Source organism: Polyodon spathula, chromosome 10, assembly GCF_017654505.1.
Source record: "Polyodon spathula isolate WHYD16114869_AA chromosome 10, ASM1765450v1, whole genome shotgun sequence".
Lineage (NCBI taxonomy): Eukaryota > Metazoa > Chordata > Actinopteri > Acipenseriformes > Polyodontidae > Polyodon > Polyodon spathula.
The window spans coordinates 9,794,115-9,810,491 of record NC_054543.1 but is presented as its reverse complement, the minus strand read 5'-3'; the positions used below and the strand labels follow the sequence as shown (position 1 = coordinate 9,810,491).

The 16,377-nt window shown below is 37.0% G+C and overlaps 1 long non-coding RNA gene across 2 annotated transcripts; it reads left to right on the top strand.

Moving 5' to 3' along the window:
- Positions 1–1,789: 1,789 nt before the first annotated feature.
- Positions 1,790–8,981, top strand: LOC121321608. 2 transcript variants are annotated; one of them, XR_005950959.1, is made up of 5 exons: positions 1,790–1,888; positions 3,585–3,638; positions 4,918–5,028; positions 5,727–5,757; positions 7,635–8,981. It is a non-coding gene; the product is annotated as an uncharacterized LOC121321608 (long non-coding RNA). The 2 variants fall into 2 exon arrangements; XR_005950960.1 differs by lacking the exon at positions 3,585–3,638.
- The last annotated feature ends 7,396 nt before the right edge of the window (positions 8,982–16,377 follow it).

Here is a 16,377-nt window from a genome sequence, read left to right as displayed (position 1 = left end):
TAGATGATCTCAGGATTACATACTAAATTAAAAGACTTCAAAAAAGGTCCCTATGTTAGAACCAATACATTTTCTTTCATAAACTGTATTGTACAAATACTTTATTCATGATTAATCAAGCTTTAACTTTGAAGATCATTTTTTTTATTCATATTTTCTTTCAGTGTGTTTGTGTTTTTGAAATATGCAGCGTTAATTTCAGTGGAACATACTTCTGGAAGGGCGGTATGTTGGGGAGCAAATTGGAAAGTTACATAAACCATTAAAGGGTACACTGCTGTTAACTTGAGACTCTGACATGCCCAGCTTGTCTTTCATATAATCAGAAAGACTGTGTATATAGTTTTATACATTGAATTAAGAATTTTTTCAACAGTCTTCAATACAAGATTAACAATTGCCACATATTGCTAATTTTATAATAAAAATTATCTATTTTTTGAGGTGGAAAGGGTGAATATTTTCATGCCTAAGGCCTTTAAATGATTCAATTCTATCAAATTAAAATTGTCATGTTTCAACAACTCATCATACCAATTTTGGTAAGAATAGGATGATCAGGGGTAAATTCAAAGCTTTTTTTAATTTTTACAATTTTCATGTTTTCCAGTTTCATAACCAATTTTAAACCAATTTTTACAAAAACAGTACCACAGTGGCACAGTACGAAAGGGCTAATCTTGATCTGGAGAAAGTTACCTTTAAGATGATACGTATTGTAGCCGTGTGGCCAATGGATCCATTAAAATCCTTAAATAAAACCTTTTTTCCAGGTTATCTGCTCACCTACTTATACTAAGTCTGATTAGAGAGCCATTAAGACTATATATATATATATATATATATATATATATATATATATATATATATATATATATATATATATATATATATATATATCTTTTTTACAAATCTTCCATTAAATACAAAAAGATTATAAAGCGATTCATGTATTCATGTGATCCACAAAGCTTATTTTGCCATATCACTACTCGCATACCTTTGCTGTTCCCCAACTACCAGCAATCTCCTATTGATGAGACAGTAAAGGGCAAGTCCCCTGGAAAGAGTTCATGTTAGTAATACTGAGGTTCCCACCATGGTACACTACCATATGACTTGAGTGAAGTCTCCTTTTTATACAGTAAGTATCTCCCTAAATTACCCTTATTGGTTGGCACTGGCAGCCAATTAAAAGCCACAAAAGACAGTTTCATATTGCCAAACATTATAGACCCTCAGCATGCCACAGGGCTCTTTTCCTAAAGAATATTTAATACTTTAAAATATCCAGCTTAGATTGGTTGGGATAGAAATGATACTACTACTACTAGTACTATTACTACTGACAATAATAATAATAATAATAATAATAATAATAATAATAATAATAATAATAAAACCTCATAATATACTGAGACTTCTTCACCGACAGTATGAAACCACACCTATCACACCCATGCTAATGCTTTTTCACAGTAAGTTATGTGCTGTATGCGTTGTTTTTTGAGTACTAAGTGTGAACCACATTGACCACTTACAATCTCCACTGTGTACTGTACAATCCTCAATAAAAGTATGTTTTTATACTGGGACTTTTGAATTATTTTAGCATTTAGGATCACCCAAGATGCATTTTTACTGTCCTAAATATCCATTGCATTGCTAATGTGTTCAGCTGTTATCATGGTTAATCATATCACTGTCACATCTACTTTGCAGGCACTTTTTAAAAGAAGGAACGGGTTCAGGATGTTGTTACATTTTTTTCTGTCATGTGACCCATTTTCAAGTATCAAGAAGGCTGATGATAGTACGGTGAACTTAGTAAACAACATGGTTGTGTTTTTCAGCTGGGTTTCTGCTTTGACAGTTATTCTTTCCTTGGGTGAGTAGTCTTTAGTGTATTTTCTTATGAATGTGCTTTATAGCTGGTTGATTTACCTGGGATATATTTGTCTTGTCTATTTATTGTATAGCAATTTGGGGCTCTCAGTCTTTAAATAAATTTAATAAAATGAAATGTATTTTATATATATATATATATATATATATATATATATATATATATATATATATATATATATATATATATATATATATATATATATATATATATATAAATGTGAAGGAAATTAGTAGATAGGGTATTTAAGTGCTTGTGGTACTGTATTAGGTCTGACAAGTATATTAAGTACTACAGTGAGACACTCAATTCCACACTAGGTGTTGTTTGTTTTTGTTGTACAGCCTGAGGATGTCTTAATGTGCTGCAACTTTATTGTAAACATTGCCAAATATCTAATTCTGGAGAACAGACTGCTGCAACTTTATTTAATTTAATAAGGTAAAAAAAAAAAAAAAGATGCTATAATGAAATACTTGTTTTGTGTTTTCCTTGTATTACTAAATTACATTGATTTTCATATTGCATATCTCTTTTACTGGGATATTTAACTTAATTTAATATGGAAATATTATAGTTCCAATTCAAGAGCCACAAATTATAAGTATAGGTTTAACTGATTTTTTTAAAAAGATTAATATTTTGACGGAGGAGGATTATGTGTGTAAATGACAGATGTAGCATAGTGTTGGTATACACATTAGGGTGTGTTTCTGTTGTATTGGGGGAATGCCCTTGAGTACCTGTATATTGAGCAAGTTATTGCACACTCAACATGGTACAATATTATCATTTTACATTTTTTGTCATTTTTGTTTTCAAAGATCAGCATTTTTTGTAAGGCATCCTGTATTATAAGTTTATGTGTGCATAATCCTCACCTTTGAAAATATTTTGGTTTCAAATAGAAGCTCAGGACCATTAATATCATCCATGGGTTTATACATTCTTATTTCAGGATATTTATATAGCACTCCCCATGTTTATACCAGTATATGAACTTCACATATGTTTGAATATTAGACAAGGCATTCGTGATGCAGGCAGTAATGCATTGTTATATTGAAGCTCTGAGACTCCAATGTCATTTCCAGCAGCACCTGGTTTTTCTTCCAGGTCTCTTTTAAAGTACTGACCAGGATTAGCCTCTAAGTACTGACATAATTAGACTTCAAAATCTGTTGCCACTCCATTGAGCCATCCAGTTGTATACTTGCTTGTGAAAACAAGACGCTTGTTAATCATTGCTAAGATCTACTAAACACAATGCCAACCATGCTTCAGTCAGCTTTTCTGCAGTTTTAAATCATGTATCAGCTCACACAGATTTCCTCTGCCATTTCAAATTGATGTTATCAGTCATGTCATTGAGTAGATTAGGAATTATGAAACAACTCTTCTTCTCTTGGGCATTGCAAGTAGATAATATCAGTTGCTATTACTCCTCGAGAAGGCAAATCTTTTATCTTTTAAAATGCTTTGGTATTTTTTTAAGATAGAAACTTTAAAAAATGGAATACAAAATGTGCAATATTAAATTTTATAAAACAATAAAATGAAAGACTGATAAGAAGCTCATTTGTGTGCTAACATAAACAGTATTGTTTTATGCATGCAGTAATGTGAGTAGTTCCACTGTGTTTTTACTAATACAACTTATTAACATACTAATTTGCAGACTGTCTAAGCACAAAAGTTAATGGAACTGGATTGGACAGTGAAGACGATCCAGGTAAACCTGTTTTATAATAACAAATCACTTTTCCATTGACGTAAAATGAAGACATACAAGCAATGACTACCACTGTTAATCTGTTTGATACATAACAGATACTCCAAATATGTTGTTCCTACTCTTTTCCTTTACTACACAAAATGAGGGGCTCCAGTTATAAGTTCCCAGAACAACACATAAGGCACTGAAACTAAGCTGCCTACAAAGTCAGACATGTCAGAATTTCAAGTGACGTTGACAAGATTTTGCTGTCCACCTTGGGGCCATCACATACACGTGCCAAAGGTCACATAAACGGGTTGCTTAGCAACCGATTGCATTCAAACAAGTTACTCCCGGTAATTAGCTGCTGAATAGATATTAATAGAAATATCAATAGTTTACCAAAAAATGGTTTTGGTAAACTATTTAAGACATACATCATTTTCTAAAACTAACAGAATTCAGTGGACAAAGATTCTCACATCAGGAAGACCTCTGACCAATTGTCCGTAACCGTTGGTCCATTGAGACTTGTTAATTGACAAGAGGGAAAATTATGCATTTTATACTGCAGGCATCATCAATCAAACATTGTAAAATACAGTAATATTACTGAACTGATTGTAACTGTACTAACTTACCTTCATAGCTAGCCGTGGTGCATTGCATGTGTTGTATAATCTCCACAGCAGAGACTGAAGCTTTCCCTTTTCAATTGCTGCGAGATATTGCATGAAATGGCAGCAGCTTGTGCCACAACAGATTACTAGACAGGTTTAGACAAAATACAGAGTAAACCTGGCTCATAAGTTGCTGTGATCTTTGTCAAGGTTAAGAGTGTAAAGCAGTAAATTTCCATTTTTGAGGACTGATGGTGCATCCCAGTGTTGATGGAGCATCATATTAACCACAGGAGGGAGAGTTAATTTGCAAACTCTTTAACAATGTGTGTTTGGAACAGAATTAGTCTAAATTTATATGACAAAAATGATTTATTATCTGTGTCAGTTCATTGGTACTGGAAAGACTGTTGACTCAGTTAACACATTTAATGCACATTTTAATTGAAGTCATTTTTTAAAACATATTATTAACTCCATTCATTCTTTAGAAATAGTCAAGTTTCTTGAACATTGAGGAATATTATTGTTTAATTAAACCAGGTTTAAAAATAAAATAAAAAATCTGGGTTAAAGTGGTATTTTGTACATCTTCCTTTCCTTTAGGAATATATATTATATGACATGTACTATGTGTAGGGCTGCTTGTAATATGCTAGTATTTTGGTTTACAGAAGTCAGGTATGCAGTACTTGGAGCTGGAATCGGTGCCTTCTTTGCCTTATGTTTTCTTGCAATAAAGCTCTACATGATTAAAAAACATATGCTTGAAAATGAGCTTTCAGGTAAGAGTCAATCCATTTCTATTTCTAAAACGTGTCCATAAGATAAAATAAAAAAAATAAATAAAACAGTTCGTTAATTTTTTACGATATACTTGCTTTGCTTAGGGCAGATTTTTAACTTTTTAATGGTGGCAGTACCACTGATTACAACATGAACCAGTAACGATCACACCTGTCTATATTACTGGATTTACACAATATTCTCTCACCCATGAGAGGCAGGCAGACAGTCAGAAATCCCTGCTCCCTTGAATCCCTAGTGCTTATCCAACCGGTTTATGTCATCATTTCAGTGTTTTTGGAATACAGTAATATGTCATTGTCTAGTTCTGTGGGCACCTGCTGTCATTTTTATTTTTTTTCTTGCCCCTGGTATCTTCAAACAACATTCTGTCTTTGCTAGGTTAAGGACATGCCTAGGAATGAAATAGAAATGTGCGGATACACTTAACTGAAATACATTTTTTAAATTTTTTTTTTTTTTTTATGTCAGCTAGCCACAGCATGCTGTATGTGGAAACCCCAAAACACTTTATGCCAAATCTGTGTGTTTTCACATGCAAATACTTAAGGGAAAATGGAAAATCCAGACCATTATGTATTTTCTTTACAGTTTATATATGATAGCTTTCAGGTCAATGAAGCTTTCATTCATGAATCTCAGTTGATTTTTTGATCACTAATTGTATTTATTTTAGATACTGGAACTGGTAAATGACTGTCTTTAAGGTAAGTAACCTGCTGTTGATTGTGTGAGCTGGCACGTTTTGTAAAGGGTTAGGCTTTGTTATTATTAGGCTTCCCAGCAAGGCTGGGAAGCCTATTGTTGTTGTTAAAAGTTTATTTTTTTCCCCCAAAACTTTAAACTGCTGCTGCTTGGAAGCTGTGTGACTGATCAGGTTCTGGGAGGTAACCAGCTGGATAATTTGGCTGTCAGATGCTACAAAAATTCTGCTGCTGAGTCTGTAATTGGCGCCCTGACGCATTTTTTCAATAAGACCTTTTGAAATCTTCTTCTTGAGAACTGGTGGAGCGATTGATCTGACACTTGGCATAAAAGTTTGTGAAGCAGAAGTTTCTGCCATAAATTTTAATGTTGAAATGGCTGCCACAAACTTGCGAAACACTCCCTTAACAACAAACTGCTGCTATTTGAACACGCTTGACCGACAAACTCCAAACTTGGTAGTTATTCTCCCAGTAACCATGGGATATAAATATGTGAAAATGGTGATGTTTTATAAAACAACATGGACGCCAGTTGTACATTGGCTTCTGAAATTTAAAACTGCCTCAGTTGACAAACGGTTTGCTTGACTAACTACAAACTTCACAAGCATCATCCTTGACACTTCTTCTTGGGAGCCGGTGGAGCGAGTGATGTAAAACTTGAAATATATCAGTAGCAACTAAACATGCTTCAAGTTTGCGAAACAGAAGTTGCTGCAATAAAGTTGAATGTCAACATGGCTGGCAGAAATTTTATTGAAACTCGCCCTTGACAGTAAACTGTTTAAACAACAGACTCCAAACTTGGTAAGAACTGTCCCGGTGACAATACAATACAAATATGATGGCTGCCACACCTACACTTTCTTTTTACATTTAAAACATGTTCAGTTTGAAAATGGTTTACCTGAAACTTATCATGCCTGTGTTGGTACAATTGAGTTTTTCAAAATCTTCTGGGGAAATATCATACTGGCTTGTCATCCTTGTGCTTGTGAATTCCAAACTATTAAGCCTGTGATGTGTTTTACACACAGCTGATTTTAACGTCATTTCATTCTGTACATCCCCTGGTAGATTACAATTCCAAGGCATAGAAATCTTTTAACTGCAAATTACTTTTATTTACAGTGGCTGAATTTGTTGCAAATGTCTGTTGTATACAGTGTTAGTGATTTAAATCAAATTGGTCCTGGACCAAATGAAAACTTTGACCCACCTGCTAATAACAGCAAACTGCTATTATTTGAAAACTTCTTAGACATTGTCCCAGTGACAATAGAATACAAATATGTCAAAATGGTGATGTTTTATAAACCAAAACCAATGTTTGTGCATCAAACAAAATTGCCACATGACGCATCTTTGAAAAAAGAACAAAATATTCTTCTGGGGAACTAATGGTTGCTGATTTCAAAATTGGCAAACTAAGAACTCAACTTGCTTCTACTGGTACAGTTACAGGGGCTTGGGAGCCGTAAAACTGCCTGGCAGTTCTAATTATTATTATTATTATTATTATTATTATTATTATTATTATTATTATTATTATTATTATTATTTAAAGTATAAATCTTTGTTTTGAATCGCAGAACCATCAATTAGAATGTACAGGTAATGACCATGTACATGTTTCCATCTGGCTAATGATTAAAAAATAACAATTAAAAAAATGTAACACAGAGAATATAAGAGTGAAATATGTTATCTGAGGTAAGGAGATTGAAAAAATCCAATGTGATTTATAAAGGTGTACAGTAGTTATTTATAGATTCATTTTTTTACTAAAATAAACACAATGGGAGAAAGGTCTATGTCCACTGATGTCTTTTTTGTGCACAAACTAATGCAAATATTCTTTAACTGTGCTGTTTCAGGCGTGAAAGAAGTCATCGTCTGAAGTGACAAGAGGACATGTTGTGCAAGAAAGTGTGAAACCATACTGGATTGATGAAAAGAGCTTTGCTGAAAATGTAGTTTCTTATTTTAGCTTAATGAGAAACTGAACCCTGTGCAACAATCCATTTTGTATAAAAAAAACAAACGGACTTTTCTGAAATGACTCAACTTTTATTTACATATATAATTGATCATTTTTAAACTATTTGTAAATATTATGCTTTTTTAGCAGTTTTGACTGTTAAACCTCTTGTGTTTTAAATACACTAAACTAGCTTTGTGCAAATAAACTGTTAAGTTTCAGAGAAGTAACCCATGTTATGGATACCCATAAGAATCATAGGCTCATTTTCATTGAGTTCAGGGATAGATTCAGGGAGTGAGTTTAGAGAATGTGTTTAACCTTCCCACAGAGCTACACAGTCCCACAGAGGTATGTTTCTTTTTTTTAAACTGTTGAAAAGCACTGATAATGGATCAATAGGACCCTTTCCTGGTGTCGTTAACGGGAATTAGTATATCTCTCAGTGAACACAGTGCAATATAAGAAAGAAGAACGAGCCAGGCTCCCCTCCCATCAAAATGCCCCTGTAGCTTGCTTAATGTGTTAATGTATTCTAAAGATTATATGCAATAACTATAGCTCAAACAGAAAGGGGTTTGCATTGTTTTTTGTTTTAGATGCTCTACAGAAGACCTGAAGAATTTGGACAATATTACAATATAGCAATAAGATTTTCAACCATGTCTTAAAAATAAATTAACTAATATTGTAGCCTGATGCGTATAAAACAATTAGCACAGTATGTCTTCTATGTATCAAAAAGCAATTATAATCTTGTCTTCTCTTTTAAATATATCACTCAATTCCCATTTTAAACAATTATGTATTATTGAATGTTACAATTGGCTGACAACTATATTGGTTAATCTCTTTCAATTAATCAGCACAATTGAAAGTTGCCTGCAGAACTCGAATGTTGTTTACTGCAGGGTTTGAGAGATCAATGGATCTGCTTGTCAAATGCAAACATTGACAGCATAATTAGTAAATATCAGTGTGGTATAAATTAAGCAGAGGTGTTGTTTTGCTGTATCTTGTGAAGCATCAATGCATGGCAAGAGCTTACAAGGTTTGCCCAGTAATAGGGGTGTCCTCTTGGGCAAAAAGTTTCAAGTCAAGCACAGCACTCCCTTGTTAATTCACAATTCAATAATTGACAAATGTGGTTAATTCAGTCCCCCTTCAATGTGAAGATGACCAACTGAAGTAACTTACAAAAAAATAGATGGTGAGTAAGTAGATTCAAGAAAATGCACAGAGTCCTTTTCTTCAATCAGTTGCCAGGTTTATTGAAATATGCAGGCATTCTGGTCCCAGGTACAGGACATACAGAAAACTCAACATTACAATGTTTGCGTGACATTAAATACCCTTCTGTATAGATGGTCCACCTCCCCTTTCTCTGACATTAACCAATTGTTAAGGTAATTTAATTTATTGTGTGAATGTTAATGTGTGTGTGTCTGTGTGTGTAGTCTAGTGTGACAACCTCTGAACTCAGTGCATTCTTCACACTCCTGGAGACAAAAGGTCCATACATCTGCCTTTTGTTATCTCCTTGCGACCCCCTTTGATGCCAGTGGGATTATCTCTTTTGATCTCTCTGAAGTCTAGCGCCTGTTCCCTTCTAGTCCACAGCATTGTTATCTCATTAGCTTGCAGTCATTGTTGGGCAGTTTGTAGACGCATCGTCTCTATCAGTGGTTAGCAGTACATGCAATTTGAACCAAACAGTCTGCTATCTGCAATATTAGTCTCTTTTCAGAAAAGAACACCAGTATAGCTCTGCTAGTCCACATGCGTAGCAAACCCCTAATCAATTCTCAATCCATGTTTTCCAACACCAACAACAATACTTTTGGATATGCCTACCCACATGTCAGGTATTACTGAGCATTTTATGTCAGAGCTGCCGATAGGTCCTACCTATGGAGAGAATAAGTAACATAATCACTCCAAGGAGATCACATTCTTTTTTGCTTCTCACAATCAAGGTAGGTATACTAACCTCTGCAGTTGTGTGATTGAGTCTATGTGAAAGGGCTTTCATTTCGAGTTTTCTGGCAGTTCCTCTACAATTTATTGCTGGAAGTCAGCTTGCAACTTCCCTAGAATCAGAAACTCGGCTTCTGAAGAGTGAGCTAAAAACCCTGCACAACTGTGCTCCGTTTAATAATAATAGTAATAATAATAATAATAATAATAATAATAATGTTTTTCTTTTAAAACTTTCTTTGCAACATCCTACATTGTCTGCCATCTGTAGTCTGCTTTTCTTAACCATATAGCTCTGCTGTATTGTGTGGATTTTTCCTCTGCTTTTTGCAGCTTAAATAAATAAATAAATAAGTAAAAAAAGACAAGCGTATTCCTCCACCGGCCCGCTGTTGAGTTGACATTGCTGGGCTGACTCAGATACGCACGCTTGGTTTGCGTGGCCCAAAAGAAAAAAAAAACCTACCTTTCAGCTTCTGTTGTGTGTGTATGTGTTTCTTTCAAAAAATAAAAAAAAAACAAAAACAAAAAAAAACGTGTACTTCCAGTGTATACTATACGGTCACTATACTGTCTGCAGGCTGTACTCCACTCCGCTGTAAACTATGCGCTGCTGCAGATGTGTGACTGCACATGGCCCAAACTGGTAATGTCTGTAGGCAGTGCTCCACACCTGCAAGCTATACGCGTGTGACTGCGCGTGGTTCAGATTAGACACCTGGCCCAGTACCCTTGGTACTTATGTCCTCGGTGCTCGGTGGTTCGGCAACCTCAGTTTCTTGGCACCCCAGATCCTTGGTGCTTCAGCACCCTCTGTGCTCTCTGTGCCTCAGGGGTTTCAGCACCCTTGGTGCCCCAGAGCCTCTGTGCTTCGGAGCCCTCATTGCCTAGGCGTTCCCTGCATCGGTGCCCACGGTTGCTCTGTGCCTCGGTGGCTTACAGCTTTGGTGCCTTGGTGCTTCAGTGCCCTCAGTGCTCCAGAGCCTCGTGCGTCGTGCATAGACACTCCCTGCATTGATGCATTAGTGCCTCAGAGCCTCGGTGCCTCCGTGCTTCGGTGCTCTCGGTACCTCAGGGCCAGTGCATTGGTGCTTGGACACCCTTAGTGCTCAGATGCTCCGTGCATCGGTGCTTAGCCCCGGCATGTCGAGATGTCGAAATTCCACCCTTGCACGTCCTGTGGAGGGATGCTTCGCCTGGGTATGCAGCACATCTCCTCCACTTTAGGGGATGAGACATTCTGCACAATCTTTGCAGCGTCCCAGCCATGGATCCTGCACAGGAGGCTTACAGAGTTCACTGGTGGGGCTTCCTCAACCAGCTCAGCTGAGCACTCTACAGTGTTGGTATTGTCTTCTTGGTACCGACAGGCCTCGGTGCGAGTGTCTCAAAACAAGCAGCCCCGCTGGCTTCCTTGGAAGGCATAAGGATGGGAGTGATCCACAGCCGTCAGGTGGTAACAACAGGCGCATGCAGCTCAGGTTGGGGTGTGGTCTGAGCAGGCAGAGGAGTCCGCGGGTCCTGGTCGGGTGGCTGGACAGCCCTGCACATAAATGCGCTGGAGCTGCAAGTGGTTCACCTCGTTCTCCAGCATTTCCTTACAATGTTCCAGAGGAGACATCTGTAGTAGCGTATGTCAACCACCAGGGAGGACTTCGGTCCTCAGGGTTGCACCACATAACCTTTCAGCTATTGACCTGGGCAAAAAAGGAACCTGCTATCCCTCCGGGCTGTTCATCTTCCTGGAGTGGTGAATTGGGTGGGAGACCTACTCTCGAGGGGGGGTCCTCACCTGTCAGAATGGCGACTCCACCCTCAGATGGTAGTGCATTTGGCAATGTTTCGGGAAGGCCAGAGTTGATCTCTTTGCCACGGCAGAAACAATTCACTGGCCACTATGGTTCTCCCTCCACCGCTATGGGGGTCCACTAGGCATCGACGCCTTAACCCTACGAGTGGCCCAGTATGCGCTTACACGCATTCCCGCCAATACCTCCTGTCCCTAGAGAAAGTCCGGAGAGCAAAGTCGACAGTTCTTCTTGTGGCTCCCAGATGGCCCAGGTGAATCTGGTTTTCAAAACTTTGTCAGTTACTACAAGGCCAGCTCTGGGAGATCCCCTACGCATGGATCTCCTCAATCAGGTGAGAGGCACTCCCTGGCAATCAGAACCAGGCAGACTCCAACTGTGAGTCTGGTGCCTGAACGGGGCCACCTGTCCACCTTAGATGCAGTTGTCAGTACACTGCAGAATGCTAGGGCCCCTTCTTATAGGCGGCAGGTCGTTGTATGCCTATAAGTGGAGGTATTTTCTAAATTGGCGTCTGGCCAGAGGTCATGACCCCATATACTGCCCTACAGCAATCATTTTACAGTTTATGGAAGACCTGCTAGTGGAGGATAGATCCCCCTCTACTCTGAAAGTGTACCTAGCAGCCATATCTGCATGCCATGTCCCCATTGATTCTGTGTCCCCAGGTGCTAATTTCCTGGTGACACATTTTTGAAGGGCACGCAGCGGTTACGTCCTCCTAGAAATATGGAGGCGAGAGTGCTGCATCAGTCTGACCAGGTCTTCGTGTGTCATAGTGAAAGGACTCGGGGTCAAGCCCTCTCAAAGCAGCCCACTGGATTGTGGACACAGTCTCGACTGCATATACCAATGCTGGTCTACCTCCTGGGAGTGTGGTCACTCACTTCACCAGAGGATTAACTATGTCATGGGCCCTCTTTAGAGAAGCTTCATTGACCGATATTTGCACTGCGACTAGCTGGGCTACTTCACATACATTCACCAGGTTCTGCCAACTTAACGTGGTAAATTCCTCAGTGCCTTCATTAGGCACAAGGATCCTTGAGGTTGCATGCTCACACCACAAACATTAGTTTGGCCGTAGCGAGACGTCCCTCATCTGCTGTCTCCACTCACTCTTCCTCATGACAGCTTTGATATACTTCCCCAAAAGTATTGTTGTTGGTCGTCTTCGAATTGAAAGGAAATGGTTACGGATATAACCCCCGGTTGCCTTAAAGAGAAGACAACCAATAAACCTTGCGAGATCACATCACTCGTATTCCTGGGATCGATGCAAAAGAGAACATGATCTCCACAGAGTGACTACTTATTCCCTCAGTAGGCGGGACTGAGAATGTCACTCCCAGGAGGGGCCTATCGGCAGCTCTGACATAAAATGTTCAGTAAATACCTGACTTGTGGCAGGCATTCCCGAAAGTATTGTTATTGGTTGTCTTCTCTTTCAGGGAACTGGGGTTACATTCATTACCTAAAGTTTGGTCATGTTGACAGTATATTGTCATGTTCAGTACTTTGCAGTATAAGAGCCCTTCACCAATTCGCAGTATACAATATTACATGATTTTTTGATGTGTACTTCAGGTAGCGAAATAAAGAAGAAGCACTGTATCTTTTTCAACTAGCCTTTATCCTTAATGTTCTGCAATATATTTGTGAAAGCTGGTGCCCCTGGGCAATGGTTGAACTTTTTTTTCTTCTAAAAATCTGATTATGTTGTGAAAACTAATAAGAAAAAATTTTGGCGCACAAAATATGAGCTTCTTGTTAATTTAAGAGTTTTGTGCACAAAATGTCCTCCAGTGCATTAAATAAAACATTATTGTGAGCATGTAGGTACATCTGTATATTCATTCTCAGAACTTGCACATACATCTAGAAAGCTGAACAGGCAGCGATTCTGAAATTGATGTTCTATAGATTTTTAATTCAACTTTTATTTGCATGTCCTGTGATTATGGGATGCTAATGCACCCATTAGCAAGGACTGTATATGATTGATAAAATAAAAAAAAAAAAAACATACTTCTCTGTGTCACTTAGCAGTTTTGATTTCAAACTCTTCATACATTTTTAAAGAGGTGAGTAATCTATCAATATGTTTAGTTACAGATGGACTTCTAACAGTCAAAATAGATCAATAGGCTCAATTTCCTGACGTTTATAGTGTTTGAAATCTATGACTAGCACTTTTGTGAAGCCCCTCTCATGTATCTTCTGTTGTGATGAAAGAAGCAGCACATTACTGTTCATCATACTGACGTACACCCATCAAATGGAAACACATTTGAAAAAAAACATTTTTAAATACTACTTTTAATACAGCTTTGATTACCTAATCAATAGTTAAATTCTATAGCCAATAGAATGTGTTTCTGCCTCAAAGGTCTGAAACATAAAACTTATAAATTGACTGTAACCTGTAATTTGAATGGAATGTTACCACTCTTATTAACTGCCAACAATGTATTATAAGAACATAAGAACATAAGAAAGTTTACAAACGAGAGGAAGCCATTTGGCCCATCTTGCTCGTATGGTTGTTAGTAGCTTATTGATCCCAGAATCTCATCAAGCAGCTTCTTGAAGGATCCCAGGGTGTCAGCTTCAACAACATTACTGGGGAGTTGATTCCGGACACTCACGATTCTCTGTGTAAATTATTCTAGGGGGGTGCGTGATGCTGGAACCTGAACACGAACTTTAATAAAACATGTATTTTAAACTATCTGAAATAATAATAATAATAATAATAATAATAATAATAATAATAATAATAATAATAATAAAAACAAGAAGGAAAAGCAATCTTAATTACTATGGACAAACTACTAATCCATAAAGCAATGTGGAAATCAGTTGATCAGCTGTCAAAAGAGAGAGGGAGGAGAATGGATCAAGTACTTGCTTTATCTAAGGTAGTGCATTTATTTTTGGCAAATAATGTGGCATTTCATCTTTTTTACTGTTACAAAGAAAATCAATTTCATATTTTCATAGTCCGCCATAAAGCGTACAATGGGCACCAACAACATTAGGGGATTCAAAAATTCCCAAATGCTGCATTGTGCTATCTTTGAAGTTTTCTTGATGTCGGAAGACTTCCGCAAGACTAATGATTATTATGTTAAGCAGTTCATTACATTTCTCTTTTGCGCGCTATGGCCCTGATAACTCAAAACAGTTGTCCAAATGACTTTATAAGTAAGTCTGGCAGACATGAATACTACTTAAGCAATTATTCAATGTGCCACCAAGACCAATCTGAAAGCACTTTGAAACCAATCCTGTTGATTTCCATCGGCAACAGTCTAAGATTAAAGTGGTTTGAACTGAGATTCTGTCCGTCCCGGTGAGGACTGCAGGGTGACAGAGATCTGCTCCAATGGAGGAGGTTACCTAATGTGCTTCCAACACAAAGGCCATAAGAGGCAATGAAAAAACAGACAGGAGAGGGTGTCAATTAATTATACATTGATATTGAAGGTAAGTGAATGCATTTATAAATGACAGTTAAACAAAAACTCAATACATCTGGCAGTCTTTGACTTCTCTTGCTGCTTTTAAAGTAAGATTAAAAACACATTTTAATAATTTTGAATATTTATTTTAAAGGGAAAATGTATCATCCTATTCTATACTACTTATTTTTCTTTTTTTATACTAATTTTTGTCACTGCTTTTAAGTAAGAATCAACTTTTTAAAATTATTTTACTGTATGTAATTTAAAGGGGTATTTCATCATCTTATTTTTTACTCTTACCATATAAGAAATAAAGATAAATTAATTGATTGATTTGTCAGCTCTTGTGCCCATTCAAATTACATGAATGACTAACACCCTAATGCAATGTCATTAGCATGCACTATAAGTGAATTCTTACCGCAGTTTTGTAATTCAAATTATTGAATAGATGCTCAGACTGAAGCTCCAGTGAACATTCATATTACTGCCATTTTTAAATTACCTTTTGGATTATATAAGAGATGAAAGGCAGTTTAAGCAAATTAAAATATTCTGCAGCACCTCTGTGGTAGATTCTTGAACAAAGTAAGCCCAGCAAGTATGCAGTCTGTTGTGCATTCAACGGTATAATTAGAAACAAATTGACTGAGAATAATTTGTATAATGGTGGAGTCAATAAACAAGCAAACTAAGCAACTGATTTAATGCATCTGTGCCAGTTGCTTTACAAATGGCCCAAGTGCTTTTTATGAGTTCTTACTAGGCCTCAGGGATTGGATGTCTATAGTAAATATGAAAGCATGTTTACTTTGATTTCCCCTGATCAAAACATCCCAATAATTTGACATCTGAAACATTTTTTTTTAACCTGGCCACTGTCCAGCACTCTGTGACTTAAACATGCATGTTGCTCATCTAATTGTCACAGACCAGTTGGTCAGCTGGTCAGAAAACACAGGGCAAGGGGCAGGGTTAGAGGTAATGGTACTCAGAGCAAGAGAGTGTCTTAGTTTAGAAAAATTCACTGAGGTCAGGCAGGGTCAGGCAGGATCAGGAAATGGGGACTAATCTTTGGTCGTAGCAGCATCTGTTTATTGTGTAGCAGTTGCCTTCCTGCTGATTAATAAATTATCTTCTATTATATAATTTGTTATAATCCCCTGTCAGTCAGGTCAATTAATATTCTTTCAGAAAAAATTAAATTTCACACTTGGAGATGATCTGTCAATGACAAACATTATATAATTGAATTGGTCAGATTTATTTATTTTGTATTTATTTATTTGATTATAACTTCATAAGGTAGACATTTTAACATAAACGCCATTAAAATGTCCATTGATAAAAATAATATTTTGTTAAGTTTATTTTGTGTATTTACAAA